Source organism: Oncorhynchus clarkii, chromosome 4 (genome assembly GCF_045791955.1).
Source record: "Oncorhynchus clarkii lewisi isolate Uvic-CL-2024 chromosome 4, UVic_Ocla_1.0, whole genome shotgun sequence".
Classification (NCBI taxonomy): Eukaryota; Metazoa; Chordata; class Actinopteri; order Salmoniformes; family Salmonidae; genus Oncorhynchus; species Oncorhynchus clarkii.
The window spans coordinates 8,289,649-8,310,896 of NC_092150.1; the positions used below are offsets into that span (position 1 = coordinate 8,289,649).

At 41.3% G+C, this 21,248-nt stretch overlaps 1 protein-coding gene across 2 annotated transcripts in view; it reads left to right on the plus strand.

Moving 5' to 3' along the window:
* The first annotated feature begins 822 nt into the window (after positions 1 to 822).
* LOC139406369 (zinc finger protein 609-like) overlaps positions 823 to 21,248 on the plus strand; it is a 195,207-nt gene continuing 174,781 nt past the window's right edge. Inside the window, exon 1 of one of the 2 annotated variants that reach the window (XM_071148895.1) lies at positions 823 to 1,240. The gene's annotated coding sequence lies outside the window, so the exon portion shown is untranslated. The remainder of the gene's footprint in view (positions 1,241 to 21,248) is intronic. The other variant, XM_071148896.1, reaches the window with a different exon arrangement.

Sequence of the window (21,248 nt, forward strand, 5' to 3'; positions counted from 1 at the left end):
GTTAAATAAAAAATATATATAATATCAAATCTATTTGGCTCTATATATTGAGCCAAATATTTTGTAGAGTAGCCTTGTTATCTCATCTTAAGCACAACATACATGTGTGCATTTTGACAGCCCCCGCCCCCCAAAAATAATGTAGCTATGTCTCATTTCTGTTGCCACGCATTTACAAAGAACTATCTTTTCCCTGTCATGTCAAAAATTAAATCATCCAAGTCACCATTAGGATGTCTCCCGAGTGGCACAGCGGTCTAAAGCACTGCATCTCAGTGCTAGAGGTGACACTACAGACCCTGGCTTGATTCCAGGCTGTATCACAACCGGCTGTGATTGGGAGTCCCATAGGGTGGAGCGCAATTGGCCCAGTGTCGTCCGGCTTAGGGTTTGGCCAGGGTAGGCCGTCATTGTAAATACGAATTTGTTCTTAACGCCTAGTTAAATGAAGGTTAAATAAATAAAATAAAACAATTAAATAGGAGACTCATTCACAAAACATCCCCAATCCCCTCCATGATCTTGTTCCAGTTCTTCTCAGCTAGTGTTCCCATAGAGATAGATAGAGGACTCATCTTGCTATTAGTGCTTTTATAGCGTCTGCTACAGCATGGCCAGCGTCATTGAGGCTACAACCCATACGAATCTCCACCCAGTTGACTACTTTGACTACTTTAAAATTGCGGAAGCGTGGTGGAAGCCCTCAATGGCGCTGCCCATGCTAGAATAGCCTTTTGGCCACTAGAGGCCTCTATCATTCTCTATGTTTGTATCTACCGCTTCAAGCGGTTCAGTCCACGCAGATCTTTGTCCCTGAATTTGCAAGTGGCTCGTTCTGCTTGTTGGTTACATTGTATCGCTCCCCTCAGCATTGAACGATCCAAACAGCCATCAAGATATTAGAGATTTCAACGAAATCAAATCCAGGAATTAAACTGGTGAGGAAACTGCCAGAATATTGGATTTTTACAATTTGGACCAAAGAAAGGATATGCTTTATTTTCAACCAGGGCTTTAAACAGATTTTCAACGGGATCTCAACGTGTGATGGCAGCAGTCCAGTGAATTAGCCGTTCCCTTCCCCTGGCGTTGGATTTCTTGGGAGCACGTTGATTGATTTGTCTGTGTATATTTGCACATTGGGGGGGAGGTGGGGTGGGTCATCAAAGTGGTTTTTACCTTTACTATCAGGATCTATGGAGTGTACATAAACATTCGCTGGATTGGGTTTGTCAAAAGGGTAAGTTAGCCAACAACATTAAGTTTTATACTAGTGAAGGAATTTGTTCTACACTTTAGAAAACGGGGACTTAGCCAGCCTGCTAGTTAGTAAGCGCATGAGCTAGCTTCGTTAGCTAATGCTAACCTGGAAAGCGCGCTGGTTAACTAGCTAACAGTTAGCTTCTCTGGCTAACAACTGCTTTCGTGCATTGCTTTGGTGAACCCCCTCTTTGTCTGAGGAGCAGCTATTTCCACACAATCACCCGACATGAGTTATTCGCTTCTTGTCCTAAAATACTGTTCTCGAGCCATATAATTATCCTAGTAGGATAATGCCCTGATGTAATGTGTGCATTTGTGGGAATAATGTTTAGCCACTAAATACATGTTCAACACGGACTCCGATGAGGACATTGTAGGACTGTAGCAGCTAGGATGAAACTGGCCATTTAGCAAGCAGTTTAGATAGCAAGTTATAATATTAAATGTGTTTTAACTATATCTGATTATATTACTGACGTTAGTCATTTAAAACATATATATTCTATACCAATGCTTGTGTACACTTGTCATGCGTTTCCCTAAGTGACTTGAGATATTGCTAGCTATCCACATGTTAGCTAGGTACGTTTGACGTTTTAGTAATTTCGCAGATGCGCAAGTCTTATTCAGAGCAATTTACATTAGTTAGCTAACAGCGTGTCTATCAAAAATCAAGCTAGTGTTTTTTTTTTGTAGTTTGGCTCAGCCTTTTGCAAAGAACATGCTGACATGACGGTTATTAAGTGTACCAGTCAAAAGTTAGGACACCTAATCAGTCGAGTTTTTCTTTATTTTTTACTATTTTCTACATTGTAGAATAATAGTGAAGACATCAAAACTGTGAAATTAAAACACATGGAATCATGTAGTAACCCAAAGTGTTAAACAAATCAAAATATATTTTAAATTCTTAAAAGTAGCCACCCTTTGCCTTTGACAGCTTTGCACACTCTTTGCATTGTCTCAACCTGCTTCACCTGGAATGCTTTTCCAACAGTCTTGAAGGAGTTCCCACATATACTGAGCACTTGTTGGCTGCTTTTCCTTCACTCTGCTGTCCAAATCATCCCAAACCATCTCAATTGGGTTGAGGTCCGGTGATTGTGGAGGCCAGGTCATCTGATGCAGTACTCCGTCACTCTCCTTGGTCACAAGTAGCCCTTACACAGCCTGGAGGTGTGTTTTGGGTCATTGTCCTGTTGAAAACAAATGATAGTCCCACTAAGCGAAAATCAGATGGGATGTCGTATCTCTGCAGAATACTGTGGTACCATGCTGGTTAAGCGTGCCTTGAATTCTAAATAAATCACTGACAGTGTCACCAGGAAAGCACCCCCACACCACCACCTCCATGCTTCATGGTGGGAACCACACATGCAGAGATCATCTGTTCACATACTCTGCGTCTCACAAAGACACAGCGGTTGTAACCAAAAATCCCAAATTTGGACTCATCAGACCAAAATACAGATTTCCACCGGTCTAATGTCCATTGCTCGTGTTCCTTGGCCCAAGCAAGTCTCTTCTTATTGGTGTCCTTTAGTAGTGGTTTCTTTACAGCAATTCGACCATGAAGGCCTGATTCACACAGTCTCCTCTGAACAGTTGATTTTGAGATGTCTGTTACTTGAACTCTGTTACTCTCTGAAGCATGTATTTGGTCTGCAATTTCTGAGGCTGATAACTCTAATGAACTTGTTCTCTGCAGCAGAGGTACCTCTGGGTCTTCCTTTCCTGTGGCGGTACTCTTGAGAGCCAGTTTCATCATAGGGCTTGATGGTTTTTGCGACTGCACTTGAAGAAACTTTAAAAGTTATTGAAATTTTCCAGATTGACCTTCATGTCTTAAAGTAATGATGGACTGTCGTTTCTCTTTGCTTATTTGAGCTGTTCTTGCCATAATATGAACTTGGTCTTTTACCAAATAGGGCTATCTTCTGTATACCACCCCTACCTTATCAAAACACAACTGATTGGCTCAAATGCATAAAGGAAATAAATTCCACAAATGAACTTTTAACAATGTACACCTGTTCATTGAAATGCATTCCAGGTGACTATCTCATGAAGCTGGTGGAGAGAATGCCAAGTGTGCAAAGCTGTCATTAAGGCAAAGTGGCTACTTTGAAGAATCTCAAATATAAAATATTGGCTACTTTAAAAACAATATATAAAATATATACTTTGTTTAACACTTTTTTGGGGGTTACTACATGATTCCATGTGTTATTTCATAGTTTCTACAATGTAGAAAAGAGTGAAAATAAAGAAAAACCCTTGAAAGATTTGGTGTGTCAACTTTTGACTGGTACTGTATGTTTTGGTACACGTAATAACAGTGATATCAGCATGTTCTTTGCCAAGGCTGAGCCAACCCACTAAAAAAACCTTTTGACTGGTCCTGTATTTCACAGTATTTGCCAGGGGGAGCCATCTTACCTGACACTATAAAGGTATCCCAGACTACTCGACATGCTCCTTGATTGAATGACTCAAGTCAAAGAGGCGTGGTGAAATCACAGGTCTACCATAAACATTTATTCAATCTATATTTCTTTTGTGTTAAGATTGCAAGACATTAATGGTTATGGTAGCCTAGTGGTTAGAGCTTTGGGCCAGTAACCGAAAGGTCGCTGTATCGAATCCCCAAGCTGACAAGGTAAAAATCAGTCATTCTGCCCCTGAACAAGGCAGTTAACCCACCGTTCCCCGGGCGCCGAAGATGTCGATTTAAGGCAGCCCCCTGCACCTCTCTGATTCAGAGGGGTTGGGTTAAACGTGGAAGACACACCTCTCTGATTCAGAGGGGTTGGGTTAAACGTGGAAGACACACCTCTCTGATTCAGAGGGGTTGGGTTAAATGTGGAAGACACACCTCTCTGATTCAGAGGGGTTGGGTTAAATGTGGAAGACACGTTTCAGTTGAATACATTCAGTTGGACAACTGACTAGGTATCCCCCATTCAAAACTGCCGTTCATAATAGCCAGTCTACCAAGGAGGCTAGATTTATTTTAACAGTGGTTATGGTTGCTGTTCCTTGGTCCTGGTGACCTGAGGTTGATCCCCACTTTGGGGACCTTGCACCCCCCCCCCCCCCCCCCCAATTGCTACAGTGGTGTTAGAAGTCGGATTACCTGGTATGGTCATCGAAGCCACAGGCAGGCGTGTGAATTTGCTTTAAAAGAAAGTCAAAGTGTGTTGACGTACTTCCCGTTTGGTGTAAACAAACCTGCCATTTTGATTAGACTATTTAACTGCTCCCCCAAGGTAGATTACTTTTTTTCTTGGACTAATGGTTACGTCCGCAGCCCTTGATCTTGGAGACCTGTGTTCTAGACTCTTGTCTCCTCTGGATTGTTACAGTAATGTCTATGGTTCTCTGTAGCTCAGCACAGTCCTCTGTAGCTCAGTTGGCTGAGCACGGTCCTCTGTGGCTGAGCACGGTCCTCTGTGGCTGAGCACGGTCCTCTGTGGCTGAGCACGGTCCTCTGTGGCTGAGCACGGTCCTCTGTGGCTCAGTTGGCTGAGCACGGTCCTCTGTGGCTGAGCACGGTCCTCTGTGGCTCAGTTGGCTGAGCATGGTCCTCTGTGGCTGAGCACGGTCCTCTGTGGCTGAGCACGGTCCTCTGTGGCTCAGGTGGCTGAGCACGGTCCTCTGTGGCTGAGCACGGTCCTCTGTGGCTCAGCACGGTCCTCTGTGGCTCAGCACGGTCCTCTGTGGCTCAGCACGGTCCTCTGTGGCTCAGCACGGTCCTCTGTGGCTCAGCACGGTCCTCTGTGGCTCACACGGTCCTCTGTGGCTCAGTTGGCAGGAAAGCAGGTTTGAATTCCCGGGACCACCCTTAATGTAAAATTTATGCATGCAAACCTCTTAAGTCGCTTTGGATAAAAAATGTATAAAAAGTCTGCCAAATGGCGCATTACTGTGTATCAAGTAGAATGTTTTGTTTACTCTCTTGGTGCATTGTCTCCCTGCTGCAACTTGAGGAACTTCAAACAGGCTTGTTACGGTCTCCATGTTACATCCTGTAGCTGGTTCTGATCATGGGATAAAGTGTATACAGCATCCAGTACACCTAGTTGCCCTCAACGGCATGACACAAAATTAAATGAAATAATTTCTAAAGGTTTTAAGATAAATTCCGACATGAAGAACCAAGTAAGTTTATGTTCTATACCCAAGTCACAAAATCTAAACATTGTTTAAGTCACGAGGGTCGTTCAATGTCATTTCAGTAAGCCATGACACCCACCATCTCAGATATAAACAAATTATTTTCTCTAGTTAAAAACCAGTAAGATGAGCATTCCGGAAACATTCTTTTGTTGACGTATAAGGAAGCAGCTACTCTTCCTGGGGTCTGGCAAAATTAAGGCAGTTATACAATTTTAAAAACATTACAATACATTCATGACAGAATTCATAAGGCTGTGTGCCCTCAGGCCCCTACTCCACTACCACATATCTACAAAACAAAATCTATGTATATAGATTTATATAGACTGCTTGCATCTGTTACCTGATGTGGAATTGAGTTCCATGTAGTCATGTCTCTATGTAGTGGAATCTTTCTAAGCTTGCTGTGTTATTGACAGACACCCCATCTCACCCTGCTATCCCCCTGGTTAATCTGTGCTAAGTGGAGTCAAGGCAAAGCAGGCCTGGGTGGTATACCGTATTTTACTATATACCGGTTTGGGTTTTTACTTTACCTTCTATAACGGTGTTTGATTTGTTAAATGTGATACGCCGTGTAGTGTATAATGTCCATTTAAAAAAATAATAATAATTAGTTCTCTCTCTCTCTCTCTCCCTTCCCCCCCCCCCTCCATGCTGCTTTCCACACAGACCTAGTCCCACCCCCTGTCAAAGGAGTGCGTTTGTTGTTGCTTGACCACGAGACACTTGCATTCAGTCTGCAAGGTCAATGCAGCACATGCAACACTGTTGATGACAATGTTTTTTCCACTTTGATCTTAACATAAATCCACAAGCGTCCTATAATTACGATATTAGTTTGTTTATTACATCTGCAAACAGCTGGTTTGTATTTTCTTAGAAAATTAAGCTAAATTGTATTAGCCACTAATGCTAATCGTTAGTTAGCTGGCTAGCTAACTAGCTAATAAAGGTACTGAGTCAGAGCAAACGTAGCTAGCTACTACAGCCTGATACCATTACTGTGGAGGCTTAAATCGGCATGTTGTTTGTGCAAGAGTATCTTCTAAATCAAAGAGGAAATAGGCGAAGCATGAATATGTTGGCTATATCAATAAAGATTTGAATGTAGCCAAAGATTATAGGGTCCCCTAGGAAAGACTGACCAACACTTTGTTTCTTACCCAGTTTTGATCTAAATCTCAATTGCAACATTTGGTTTAGAGGTCGACCAATTAATCGGAATGGCCGATTTAATTAGGGCCGATTTCAAGTTTTCATAACAATCGGAAATCGGTATTTTTGGGCGCCGATTTTTATTTTTATATATATATTTTTTTATTCCTTTTATTTAACTAGGCAAGTCAGTTAAGAACACATTCTTATTTTCAATGACGGAACGGTGGGTTAACTGCCTCGTTCAGGGGCAGAAGGACAGTTTTTCCACCTTGTCAGCTCGGGGGATCCAATCTTGCAACCTTACAGTTAACTAGTCCAACACAATAACGACCTGCCTCTCTCTCGTTGCCTGTTACGCGAATACAGTAAGCCAAGGTAAGTTGCTAGCTAGCATTAAACTTATCTTATAAAAGACAATCAATCATAATCACTAGTTGATAGTCAACTAGTTGGTTGATGATATTACTAGATATTATCTAGCGTGTCCTGCGTTGCATATAATCTCACTGAGCATACAAGTATCTAAGTATCTGACTGAGCGGTGGTAGGCAGAAGCAGGCGCGTAAACATTAATTCAAACAGCACTTTCGTGCGTTTTGCCAGCAGCTCTTCGTTGTGCGTCAAGCATTGCGCTGTTTATGACTTCAAGCCTATCAACTCCCGAGATGAGGCTGGTGTAACCAAAGTGAAATGGCTAGCTAGTTAGCGCACGCTAATAGCGTTTCAAACATCACTCGCTCTGAGCCTTCTAGTAGTTGTTCCCCTTGCTCTGCATGGGTAACGCTGCTTCGATGGTGGCTGTTGTCGTTGTGTTGCTGGTTTGAGCCCAGGGAGGAGCGAGGAGAGGGACAGAAGCTATACTGTTACACTGGCAATACTAAAGTGCCTATAAGAACATCCAATAGTCAAAGGTGAATGAAATACAAATAGTACAGAGAGAAATGGCATTATAGGACCTATAATAACTACAACCTAAAACTCCTTACCTGGGAATATTGAAGACTCATGTTAAAAGGAACAACCAGCTTTCATATGTTCTCATGTTCTGAGCAAGGAACTGAAACGTTAGCTTTCTTACATGGCACATGTTGCACTTTTACTTTCTTCTCCAACACTTTGTTTTTGCATTATTTAAACCAAATTGAACATGTTTCATTATATACTTGAGGCTAAATTGATTTTATTGATGTATTATATTAAGTTAAAATAAGTGTTCATTCGGTATTGTTGTAATTGTCATTATTACAAATACATTGCAAAAACAAATCGGCCGATTTAATCGGTATCGGCTTTTTTTGGGGTCCTCCAATAATCGGTATCGGTATCAGCGTTGAAAAATCATAATCGTTCGACCTCTAATTTAAACCAATCAGAATGGAGAAAGACCCATTGAAATCACTTAGAATATATGTTTTGCCACCCTAGGATTACTCACTACTCATAAAGCAAATGTACAACTTTTATTAATCAAAAACTTAAAATACTGTCAAAAATGTGAAAAATACCATATATGATATTTTGGGCATATCGCCCAACCCTAAGGCAAAGGCAGATGTTTGCTTACTTGCTTATTGTCTATTTGTTTTGCCGTGGCGTGTGATTACCGCCCACTCACGCCTCTCATTGTTGAGGTGTTGCTGCTACTTTCCTGTTTGGCTGGAGAATATAACAAGCGTCTAGGCTGAGGGCTAAGGAAGAACGTGAGTTCTACACCATTTCCTCAATATTCTTCTTGCACAATGGATATTAGCTTATTTATTGTCGTCCCCAGAGATTTTCATCAGTGAAAAGAGAAACACCAATCCCTTTTATGCCTATTTCTGTCATTGTACAAATATATTCTCCAGCGTATCCATCCTAAAAAGTGAAAGCAGTCTTTATTCTCAGCGCTGAACCGTGACCCTTTTACCTGTGGGCCCTAAGATGAAAAGATTTCAAAGTATTTAAGGAGTATTTCCGTAGACTCCTAGTCTGGCTGTTAACCATTTTCAGAGAAACGTTGAAGACTAGACGTTTATCAAAGTAGTGACCCTATTGCCTATATTTTGTGCTGTGCTCTTTCAATAGGCCTAAACACTTCTCACTGACAAACATAACCATCGCGATAGCAGCGATTCGTTAACATAGCGTAATGTTTGTTCACCTTCCAGACCAGAGAGAGGCCTATTCTACATTCTGAAGTGGCTCATATCCAGTTAGGCAAATCCTTTAGGCATGTATTTTCATGTGACTAGACCATGACCATTGCATGCAACATTGATTGCATGAATCAAAAAATATCATGACTAACATTAGCGGGGCCTTGGGCAAGTTATGGAGTCGTTGTTGAAGATTACACCCTGCGGTTTCATCGGTCTGTAAAACCTTCTACATTTTGCTGTTATCCTGTTTTTTTGTGACAGTGTTTTTTCATTGTTGTTGCCAATTCATGCCCTCATTTATCTTAGTTGAGACCTATGATCTGGGTTAAATCACTCCATTGGTGCGTCACAAGGTCGCTGATATCCTTCGCTAGGTGACGTTAGTATAAAGGTCAGCTAAGTCTCACTCCCTTTTTCACTTGTTATCATGCAGCCTATTGGCTGAGACCCAGGTGGCCTATGGGAGAGGAGATATGTTGTCGGGAGTAAAAAGGAAATTGCCCGATCTCACTGCACATCTGTTGGCCCTCATCCAGAGAGGTAGGCCAGAGAGCGAGCCACTAACCTTTTGGAATGACAGCAACCCCAGGCTCGTATCTCCCATCATTAATCACAACCAATTGAATTTACAATGAGAATGATAGTATTGGTGTAACCAAGGACTACAATTTTTTTCTGTTGGAAATTGATTCATTTAATCCTCCGGAGGCTATGTGGAAAGTTATATTATAATTTGACCTCAGGCTTTTTTGGGGGATTGTTTTACATATGGAAAAAACAACAACTTTTTATTAATTCAAAGAAATGTGAACTGATAGGCTGACAAACTGGATGGCACTCAAATACATTTTCTCAAGGAGTTAGGGTTCCTTTTTAACACCTTACGATAGAGGATGAACAATGCCATTTTGAGGACCTTTACATTTACAAAGACTTTGACAAGTACGACATCCCTAGGGCATCCCCAGTGAGTATTTTAAAGCAGTGGTTGCATGACAGAATGTAGGCCTCGTCTAACGCTAACAGCCATCAAAGTCATCTACTTGCTATGACGGCCGTGAATTACATTGCATGCTAATGGCCCGTGGGACTGTGGTTTATTTTTAGTACCGGGCCTACCGTTTTCATTTTATTGCATTTGCCATTTAAACATTAATAGTTACGCTCAGAGACATTAGGCATTATGGGTAGTCATTTAAATAAAAAGTTGTGGTGCAACATCAGTTTTGCAGCTCAATACGTCCATTGGCCTCCCAGCTCCAAAACCTTTTCTCACCAATAAAAAGAATGAGGGAGAAAACAAATCAAGGCTCTTCAATACTAAGGATTGTTGTCTAGAAGAAGAGGGCCATTTTGTGTACTGAGGTCACCTAGGTCTATAGTTGTTGGTAAATCCCATGTAGGCTACAAAAGGGGAACTATTGAAATGAGACGTCACATGATCTAATAATGAGAACGTTCAGTCCTGACTTAGGCCTGTAGCCTAACCCCCCCCCCCCCCCCCCCCCCCCCCATTCCATTGGCTAACCTTAACTCTGATATGCATAGAAAAAGTTTGAGGCTTTGACTCATTAGGCTAAATATCCTAAACCAGGTGTTCCGAAACTTTTTGGGGGGGCCACGACTCAATTTTAATATCAGAAAATGTTCACAACCCCGACATATGATCAATAGCCAGTGGTTATTTTTTTAATTTGAGGATATGACAGTCTATTGCAATTCAGTCGCACAGTATTTTTTTGACGCTATTTCGTTCTGCTCTATGGTTTGAAGTGACTGAAATATAACTCAATAAAAAAGTAACCGCTATTAGCGGCCGTCTGATCCTACATTTCCATGATTAGATTAACTAAACTCTGCATTTGTTTTGTCCCAAACAAATGGTAGGAAGGAAGGTTTCTTATTGGCTCAATTTTTTCACACGTGATGTAGAATGTTGGTCCCCTTAACCGTTTCTCTTTTTTGAAAGAACAATCATTAGCCTACATCAGTCACATTATCAAAAGACCTGATTGGTTGCTGAGTGAACTGCAGTTATTGGATAATTTTGATATTGATTGGAACATTGCTCTTTTAACCCACCCCCATGCTACTACATGGACATCGTGAGCAGTGTTAGGTGTAGTGTGAGTGCCTCTACACGTCGTTGGTAGTGTAGACTAAACTGTGATACGGACAGTATTCCTATACAGGATCGGTTGCACTTAAATGACCCATTGGATGCACACCAACTGATGACAAACCAGATAGGATTTATGTGCTTCAGCAGGGGACAGCCGGAGATCCCTGAAAGAGCAACGAGCCGAGCTAGTAAAGCTTGCGGCATAATCATGACATGATTTTTTCCTAATGTGTTCAGCATAATGTAGAACGGTTCATGATGTGTTGTGGTGTGTGCTAGGCTGTGAAATGTTTCTCATATCTGAGCTAGAAAGAAAGGTGAGCCTTTTGAGCAGTAGCCTGTAGAGGACAGGTACGTCTAGCTATGTGTCGTCATTTGGCTATGCATTTGTTCATGATATATGGTAGGCCTATTTCATTTAGCCTGGTTTCAGTTAGCCTGGTTTCAGTTAGCCTGGTTTCAGTTAGCCTGGGTTCTTATGCCCATTAAAAGGTGATGGTAAGATTCTACATCACAGACATTTTGAATTTTTTGATTTAGCTGTCCCAGACTAGTTTTTGAGATCGGAGACAAATGATCCATATCGGTGCCTCCTCGGGGCACAGCCGTCACCGACACTCATTTAATGTGAGCAGGTCAGAGATGTAATCTGAGGGAAAATATCTCGTCTTTGAACAGTCCCAGACGTCCTGATTAATTTATTTTTACCAAACATGTTTGATTTTATCGGCACAGTCTTCGATGCTCTTGTAGTGTGAGATGTGCAACGACACGTTTTTGAGAATGGTGATCAGGAATAGCCAATGCGCGCGCTCGCCAGAGGAGAAGCCAGTGAGATGTTGTTTCATATCACCCAGAATGTGTGATGACTACCGCTAGCGTGCGTTTTGTACTAGTCAAATCGTCACAGCTCGGAAGTTCACAAGCAGTGTTATACAACTAAACATTTTGGCTAGATATTTCAACTCTGTATGGCAAGTGTGTGTGAATGTCTGATTTGAAAACCTTTTCAGAAAACCTACGATAAATCTTATCACATAATTGTTTGGGTGAGACAGCGTGGTATGGAGAATCCTCACGACCAAGTGAAGAACCTTGTAGTGTGTGACCCCCCCCCCAAAAATACAGCAAAGATGGTTGTTTAATGTGAGACGCTCAGAGATTTGGGGGATTTGGGGGAAAGGCGTGTAGTGATGGACGGGCTTAAGTTGTCATGTTCATATTGGTTTTACCAGGCTTAAGCTAGGCTAGTTTGTCATCATGGCTGTGGCATGGTAATTGTATAATATCGTAACTGCCAATTTTTATGGATGGAGACCGTCAATGAACTTAATTTTCAAATCGACAGACTTTTACCCAATAAGCAGTAGAGTAAAAGTAAGCCTAGTTCACATTTTAACAGCTGATGTCAGGAGAGACGAGACGAGACGAGAGGAGAAACACTAGCCAGTTTTTTAAAATTTTTCTAATTCAATTTTTTTAAAGATGAATTTTTTTAACCTTTATATAAGTAGGCAAGTCCGTTAAGAACAAATATTTACAATGATGGCCTACCTAGTATCATGAAGTGTATGCACCCAATAGCTTACCAAAAACAGGGTACACTGTGACAGTCAGGAGCGTTTGTCTTGGTGTCTGAAACCTATTTCCTGTTTTAACTAGCCCAGTATTTTAGTCTCTCTTGCCTTAGCAATGCTGGTCTGTATGACCCTGAGCTTAGAAGCTTTGATCAATTGCAAAACATCTTGTGAAAATCAATTGCATTGTTAACCTTGCAATATGAGGTTAGGGCTGTCTATGATGGTTTATATTCCTTGCACATCCCTTTGCATAATACAGCTCCTGACAAAATGTTGGCTACACATTTAAAATAGTTTGCCAAACAAGTGGTGTTGAGCTCCTGGAACAACCACCATAAGAACAGCCTTTGAATAAATCTGCCCTAATGAAGCGCTTCTTTCCATCTATTCAGAGTCCCTAACAGAACCTTCTTGAGTGCCTTGGAGGGTATTCAGAGTCTCTAACAGAACCTTCTTGGGTGCCTTGGAGGGTATTCAGAGTCCCTAACAGAACCTTCTTGAGTGCCTTGGAGGGTATTCCGAGTCCCTAACAGAACCTTCTTGAGTGCCTTGGAGGGTATTCCGAGTCCCTAACAGAACCTTCTTGAGTGCCTTGGAGGGTATTCAGAGTCCCTAACATAACCTTCTTGAGTGCCTTGGAGGGTATTCAGAGTCCCTAACAGAACCTTATTGAGTGCCTTGGAGGGTATTCAGAGTCCCTAACAGAACCTTCTTGGGTGCCTTGGAGGGTATTCAGAGTCCCTAACATAACCTTCTTGAGTGCCTTGGAGGGTATTCAGAGTCCCTAACAGAACCTTATTGAGTGCCTTGGAGGGTATTCAGAGTCCCTAACAGAACCTTCTTGAGTGCCTTGGAGGGTATTCAGAGTCCCTAACAGAACCTTCTTGAGTGCCTTGGAGGGTATTCAGAGTCCCTAACAGAACCTTCTTGGGTGCCTTGGAGGGTATTCAGAGTCCCTAACATAACCTTCTTGAGTGCCTTGGAGGGTATTCAGAGTCCCTAACAGAACCTTATTGAGTGCCTTGGAGGGTATTCCGAGTCCCTAACAGAACCTTCTTGATTGCCTTGGAGGGTATTCCGAGTCCCTAACAGAACCTTCTTGAGTGCCTTGGAGGGTATTCAGAGTCTCTAACAGAACCTTCTTGGGTGCCTTGGAGGGTATTCAGAGTCCCTAACAGAACCTTCTTGGGTGCCTTGGAGGGTATTCAGAGTCCCTAACAGAACCTTCTTGAGTGCCTTGGAGGGTATTCAGAGTCCCTAACAGAACCTTCTTGAGTGCCTTGGAGGGTATTCAGAGTCCCTAACAGAACCTTCTTGAGTGCCTTGGAGGGTATTCCGAGTCCCTAACAGAACCTTCTTGAGTGCCTTGGAGGGTATTCCGAGTCCCTAACAGAACCTTCTTGAGTGCCTTGGAGGGTATTCCGAGTCCCTAACAGAACTTTCTTGAGTGCCTTGGAGGGTATTCAGAGTCCTACTTTCAGAATGCATAATTGTACTACTACTGAGAAAATGACTGGGTGTTTCTGAATACATAATGGTACCAGGGATTCCGTTAGGGGAAAATGTGGCACCGGACATTTTGACCAGTAGCATTTTAAATTGAACAGACATTTTGAGAAATTTACCAGACCTATATGCATTGGGTGTGTAACCTGATTAGTCCGTCCACCCACAGTGCTCAGAATAACAGAAAACACATTTTAGATTTATGGTTATTCATCTAAACGGAGCTTGATGATGCAATACGACCTGCGTCCTTCTTACCGAATTCCGACGCACACTTTGAAAATGTTATAACTGCCACGTTTACTTTTTTCCTCCGCCAACAAAAGGAGTAACGAACATCAATCACTAGCCTATGTCAATCTACTATCCCCCCATAGTAGAAAAGTGTATCTATTTTATGGGTCAACTTGCTGTTCTGTGCGAGAAAGAAATTGCCTATTTCCAAATTCACTCTGGGACAGTTGTGGGACCGTAGATCTGAAATTTAGGCCTAAAAACAACTTTATAAAGCAATGAAGCTGTTGCAACAGATCTGAACGTTTAGCTTAAAATGTTAAACTATTATTTCTTCACATTAGCGCACAAGGCAGTAGGCTACACGCGAATGTTCGTTCCCGTAATGCAATAAGCAGCAAAACACTGTTGTCAAAATCACACCGCACATGCGAGCGGTTTCATGTGACGGAGATGGAAATATCCATTAGAAATGTTAAGAGGGGAGATCTAAAGATGATACAACTAGCATGGGTTGCTAATATAACTAGGAATGTGCCTTTGGCTACTGGACAATGAAAGAAAGTTGATTGTAGAAAACCACTGACATGAGAGAATAAGACTGGTTTCAATGGCATATGGAAGTCTTTATAAAATAATTGCCTCCACGTTTGTATGGTCGAATTTGACTTTGAAGCAAGGTAAGACATGTCTCATAATATGAAGTAAAAATGCATACTGCCTCCAGCTCTTTTCAAAGTGGTTTGTGACAAAGCTGAAGCCTACTTACTGTTGCGTATAGGCTCTTGAATGGGAAGCGCGCGTCAATTACCATTTGAGGAAGGACGTTTAAAAAAAAAAAAAAAATGTAATCGTTATTTTTAATCGTGGCCAAAAAAAAGGCTTTTAACACATTGATTGCATTTAGAATTTGTTACGCAGTGATTGAGCTTATAAAAGCACATTTCACTCCAGCAGGAATTGAGCTGTTTAAGAAGCTGAAGCAGCAGCTCTCGCGCTGGCTGACAGATTTTCCTCTCATAAGCTCTGTAGCTGTATGCTTTGCGCGTGTGATAAACATTAACGACTAATGAAAACGCAAGCGCCAATTTAATTCCACTAAATTAGGCTTATTAACCTATTGACCGGTCAAATGCATTTCCTTCAATGAATGGGATTTAAAAAAAGCATTGTTTTGCAATTGGATTTGTATTTCTTCTCCCAGACAATTGGCAAGTGTCAGTTGTATTTAAAAAAATTGTTTTTAAAATCTCCCAAAAAACGTCTATTAGCGGGTAACGGAAACCCTGAATGGTCCTCCTACTGAGGTGACTATGTGTTGATTCAAAATGCACATTTTTGAGGTCTTTTTAAATGTCTGATACTGTTTGTTCAACTATCGAAGCCGTCATGGATGAACCCTTTCAACCACTGCTGGTAATGCTAAGATATTACGATCATTCATGACTTTGCTTGGTATTAGTATAATTTGTAAACTAATCTACCATCTTGACTGTCTTACTGCCTATTTAAGCATAACCAGGGGATTTCTGGGTTCCTCCTCCACTTGGTTATCTCTCTGTTAAGTCATTTAAATAGAGTTGTGTTTTGAAGGCTGGCTGTACGCCTCACCACAGAGGGAATTAAATTAAAAGTGCAGTGTTTTCCATTAGCGCCGGCTGTCGGGTACAGATTACCTGACATATATTACCCCTTGCGATGTAAGTTCAAATCCTTCCAACGGTGTGCAATAAAAAGCAAAGAAGATCTTTGAACTGTGGACTCAAATTTATTGCGGTATTGTGTTGGGAAGAAAAATGCAATTATCACCTTGAAAATGAAGAGGTAGGGGCTCAATTCAATCCAACCCACAGTGCAGTATTTACTCAGTAGCTCTTTTTTTCCCAATGGTCAAATGAACTCAGATTGGTCTTGAGTGCTGTATTAAAAACCTACGACTACTGACAGGGTGGCCCCTCTCACAGGTATGCTTTCACCTTTTCAGATTTAAAGTGTGTGGGCATGGGATGAATCTTGTAAATAAAATAAAAACCCGCATGGGATTAGAATTTACAACAATTGAACTATGAACCAACTGTCTTTAGTGGACTGAGTCACCAATCAGTTATAGAGGTTGGGTAAAAAATACAACAATTTGACACGAACACCGTTGTTATCTTTTTCTTGTTAAGATGGCTACCAATATCAACGTATAATCCTCATAGCCTACATGTTTTCTTTCTTTGTAAAAGCACATAGATGTGTATGAAACGGTAAGCAAAAACGTTGAAATCCGGTCCTATGTGGAAATGTGTGCCTTTACTGCCCTTTTTTTTAATGTTGTGTAATGTCAGCAGTCTAGTCAAGGAAGCATCACGCAAAAACACATATTGGTACATACCAACAGCCATTGCCAAATAAGTCACCTGCTTTTATAGTAGGCCTCGAGGAGGTACCGCTCAGTACATCTAGAAGGGAGTTTCATAGCAAACTTTGAAATTATGTAGAGGCACTATTTCAATGGTAGAGTCGAACCGCTAGGGGCCAGAGAGCTACATTTACTGTTAAAACACCAAAATAACTTCTTGCATCAAATTGTCTAAATGAAGTTCCGAATTGACGTGTTTCACTGTAACGAAACCTAAAACATTGGGTTTTGAATGAAAATGTATTTTTTTTCATAAATTGCTCTTTAATTTATTTTTCAAGATAAGGTGGGCTATTAAATCATTTGTTTTAATAAAATGCATAATTTGAAGAACAAACATCATTGTGGCAGTTAATATCTTGCAGTAAAACTCTAACACTTTAATCTCTATTTTTTATCTAACCTTTAACTAGATAGGTTAATATAATAATTATTTTTTTTTTTTAAATGCTCTCTTACTTAGAAAATAGTCCAGATCATATAGGCCTAGACAATATCCCAAACAACTAACAATACACTGAATTCATACATTTTAAATTGTAAACACATTTTTCTAATCTGTGGGGTAAAGTGAATAAAGTATCAAATCATTTTGCTGTGTATTTCGGATGTAATCAAGGCATTATGATGAATCAGAGGCCACCAAAATAGAGCTCATTTCAGAAAAACAAATGTAACCTAGGGGGACAACCTCCCACAACCCCCCCCCCCCACGGTCCCGAGGGTGCCTAGCTGGCTACTTTTTCTATTTGGCTGGCTACCCTATTAACTTGTGGAAAATGCTTAGTGTTCTTTCTTCTGACCGGCCTTCTGACCCTGCGTCTGACAGCAGAGTGACAGCCAGTAAGAACTCAGCGTTGAGGAAAGAAGGGAGAGGGAGAGAAAACGGAAGAGTGCAGACCTGTGACAGGAGTCAGGACACCGCTGACAGGCTTGCAGTGTCTCAGCTGCAGCTTTAGGCTTGCAGTGTCTCAGCTGCAGCTTTAGGCTTGCAGTCTCATCAGTTACGGTCCTTGTATTGAATGTCACACGGCTCTGGTTCCATAGCCAAGCCAGCACCTTCTGGAACGTTCCGTGATGGCTGGCAGGTGGGTGAGGATGTAAGCCTAGGCCCTCCAACGTCATTCTGGTCTGTGGTTAACACCGGAAGTCACAGTTCACCACAGCATTCTTAATTTTTGATTGACAGACCACATAACCTGTCCACAGTTAACCTCTGTGTCTCTGGTACTTAAATGTCATCAAAACCTTTTCTCTAGGAATTTTCTATCGTGTGCCAATTTGATGTCCAGGCTTATTGTCTCTGGAGGGTGGAGGAAAGGCAAATGTTTTGAGCATTGGACTGTATTTCTCCCCTTGATTACACGAGGGCCTATAAAGAATTTCAGACACATGTTCCTTTTTGATTACACATCACTGTGGCAGTAACTCTTGTCCTGCGCTCCCCAGCGAGTACAGTTTATCCATAATAAGCAGGATTGAAGCTTTTGTTCCTTAGGCTGATGTGATGAATGAAAGTGTTTTTCAATTTTTTTTATTTTTTTTTAAGTTAGACGCCCTGAAGATACTGTGAGAGAGGAATCGGGCAGCTGAATGAATCAATAAGATTGAGTGCCCTCTAGAATGAGAAGTAGCTTTGTTTACAGTTTAATGTGGGATTATTTTGGTAATGTCGCTGGCTAGGATTACTGGGATCGATGGAACAAAACCTTTTGTTATGCTTGGCAAAATTGTGATGGCGCAAACTGACTTTCCAGCCTGCTCATTTGCAATCATAACTATGGGTTAAAGTTGTACAATGCAGAAATCGCTCCGCCATCTCCTAGTTACTAAAATTCTAATAGTCGGCCTAATTTCAGTTTGCGACAAAATAAGACAGTTTAGTGTAGAGAATTAGTGTACCATCTAAACCGCTGTGAACTATATTTTCCATAACCAAAAATATAGTGTTTTCAGATGTTTGAAGCTGCTGTACAAAAACGAAAGTAAAAGACGCAAAAAACAAAATTTAAGGACGGAAAGCATAGAAATGGTGCGTATAGAATATATCTACCGCTTCTTATACTTGATTTCAATTAGAATGACAGATCTACAACATATGTTTCTATGTGAATTTGGTCAGGTCGCCCAGAAAAGTGACATATATTGCAGCTTTAACCAAATGCCAGTCAGTCCCTATGGCATTTCCACACAAGCACTGTACAATTACAGAATTGTCTGAAGGATAGCCTATGGCCTGCAAATTAAAGCCTATTGTGTTTTCACTTTGTCTACTGTTGCAAAAAACCTGTAGAGTTTCTTCAGGTGTGTTAGTTGAGGACTAGTCAAGCCTGGTCTGCTAGCAGTTTGTGTGGATTTGTTAGACCAGGCCTTATTGATTTAGGCTAATAGGCCAAACTGATGAAGTCATTCTGACGCTAGTTAGTTGAAGCCATTGAAGTAAAAACAGATTGTCAGTTTTGAATGGATCCCAACGAATGGCTTATTAATACTGGGAAGTGTCGTGATGCTGCCATCTTGTTAAATATGGCGTAAACATCTCATATGGCGTAAACATCTCATAGCACTGAGTGCTAATTTGAGGATCTTGGGTTTACAATGAGATGAGACGCTTTAGGATGACGTGAGCCAGTTAACTACTGGATTCAATGCTCGTACTTGACATCTTGAAAATTGCTCAGGACCTCAGACTGGGGCGAAGGTTCACCTTCCAACAGGACAATGACCCTAAGCACACAGCCAAGACAATGCAGGAGTGGCTTCGGGACAAGGCTCTGATCGTCCTTGAGTGGTAAGAGCCCAAACGTGAACCCGATCAAACATCTCTGGAGAGACCTGAAAATATCTGTGCGTCAACGCTCCCCATTCAACCTGACAGAGCTTGAGAGGATCTGCTGAGAAGAATGGGAGAAACTCCCCAAATACAGTGCTTAGCTTGTAGTGTCATACCCAAGACGACTCAAGGCTGTGATCGCTGCTAATGATGCTTTAACAAAGTACAGAGTAAATGGGTCTGAATATTTATGTAAATATGATATTTATTTTTCTTAATAGTTTGCAACAATTTTCTAAAAACCGGTGTTTGCTTTGTCATTATGGGATATTGTGTTAAATCCATTTTAGAATAAGGCTGTAAAGGTAACAAAAAAGTCAAGGGATCAGAATACTTTCCGAATGCACAGTGCATGCATACAGTTGAAGTCGGAAGTTTACATACACTTAGGCTGGAGTAATTAAAACTCATTTTTCAACCACTCCACACATTTCTTGTTAACAAACTATTGTTTTGTCAAGTCTGTTAGGACATCTACTTTGTGCATGACACAAGTAATTTTTCCAACAATTGTTTACAGACAGATTATTTCACTTATAATTCACTGTATCACAATTTCAGTGGGTCAAAAGTTTACATGCACTAAGTTGACATACACTAAGCTGCCTTCAAACAGCTTAGCTTGGAAAATTCCAGAAAATGTCATGGCTTTAGAAGCTTCTGATAGGGTAATTGACATAATTTGAGTCAATTGGAGGTGTACCTGTGGATGTATTTCAAGGTCTACCCTCAAACTCAGTGCCTCTTTGATTGACATCATGGTAAAATCAAAATAAATCAGCCAAGACCTCAGGAAACAAAATGTATTGTCGACCTCCACAAGTCTGGTTCATCCTTGGGAGCAATTTCCAAATGCCTGAAGGTACCACGTTCATCTGTACAACCAATAGTTCGCAAGTATAAACACTATGCGTCCACGCAGCCGTCATACCGCTCAGGAAGAAGACGAGTTCTGTCTCCTAGAGATTAACGTACTTTGGTGCGAAAAGTGCAAATCAATCCCTGAACAGCAGCAAAGGACCTTGTGAAGATGCTGGAATAAACCGGTACAAAAGTATCTATATCCACAGTAAAACAAGTCCTATATCAACATAACCTGAAAAGCCGCTCAGCAAGGAAGAAGCCTCTGCTCCAAAACCGCCATAAAAATGCCAGACTACGGTTTCCAACTGCACATGGGGACAAAGATCGTACTTTTTAGAGAAATGTCTGCTTGTCTGATGAAACAAAAATTGAACTGTTTGGCCATAATGACCATTGTTATGTTTGGAGGAAAAAGGGGGAGGCTTGCAAGCCAAAGAACACCATCCCAACCGTGAAGCACAGGGTGGCAGCATCATGTTGTGGGGGTGATTTGCTGCAGCAGGGACTGGTGCACTTCACAAAATAGATGGCTTCATGAGGATGGAAAATTATGTGGATATATTGAAGCAACATATCAGGTCATCAGTCAGGAAATGAAAGCTTGGTCGCAAATGGGTCTTCCAAATGGACAATGACCCCAAGCATACTTCCAAAGTTGTGGCAAAATGGCTTAAGGACAACAAAGTCAAGGTATTGGAGTGGCCTTCACAAAGCCCTGACCTCAATCCTATAGAACATTTGTGGGCAGAACTGACAAAATAAAGCATGTGCGAGGAGGCCTACAAACCTGACTCAGTTACACCAGCTCTGTCAGGAGGAATGGGCCAAAATTCACCCAACTTATTGTGGGAAGCTTGTGGAAGGCAACCTGAAACGTTTCACCCAAGTTATTTAAAGGTTATGCTACCAAATGCTAATTGAGTGCATGTAAACTTCTGACCCACTGGGAATGTGATGA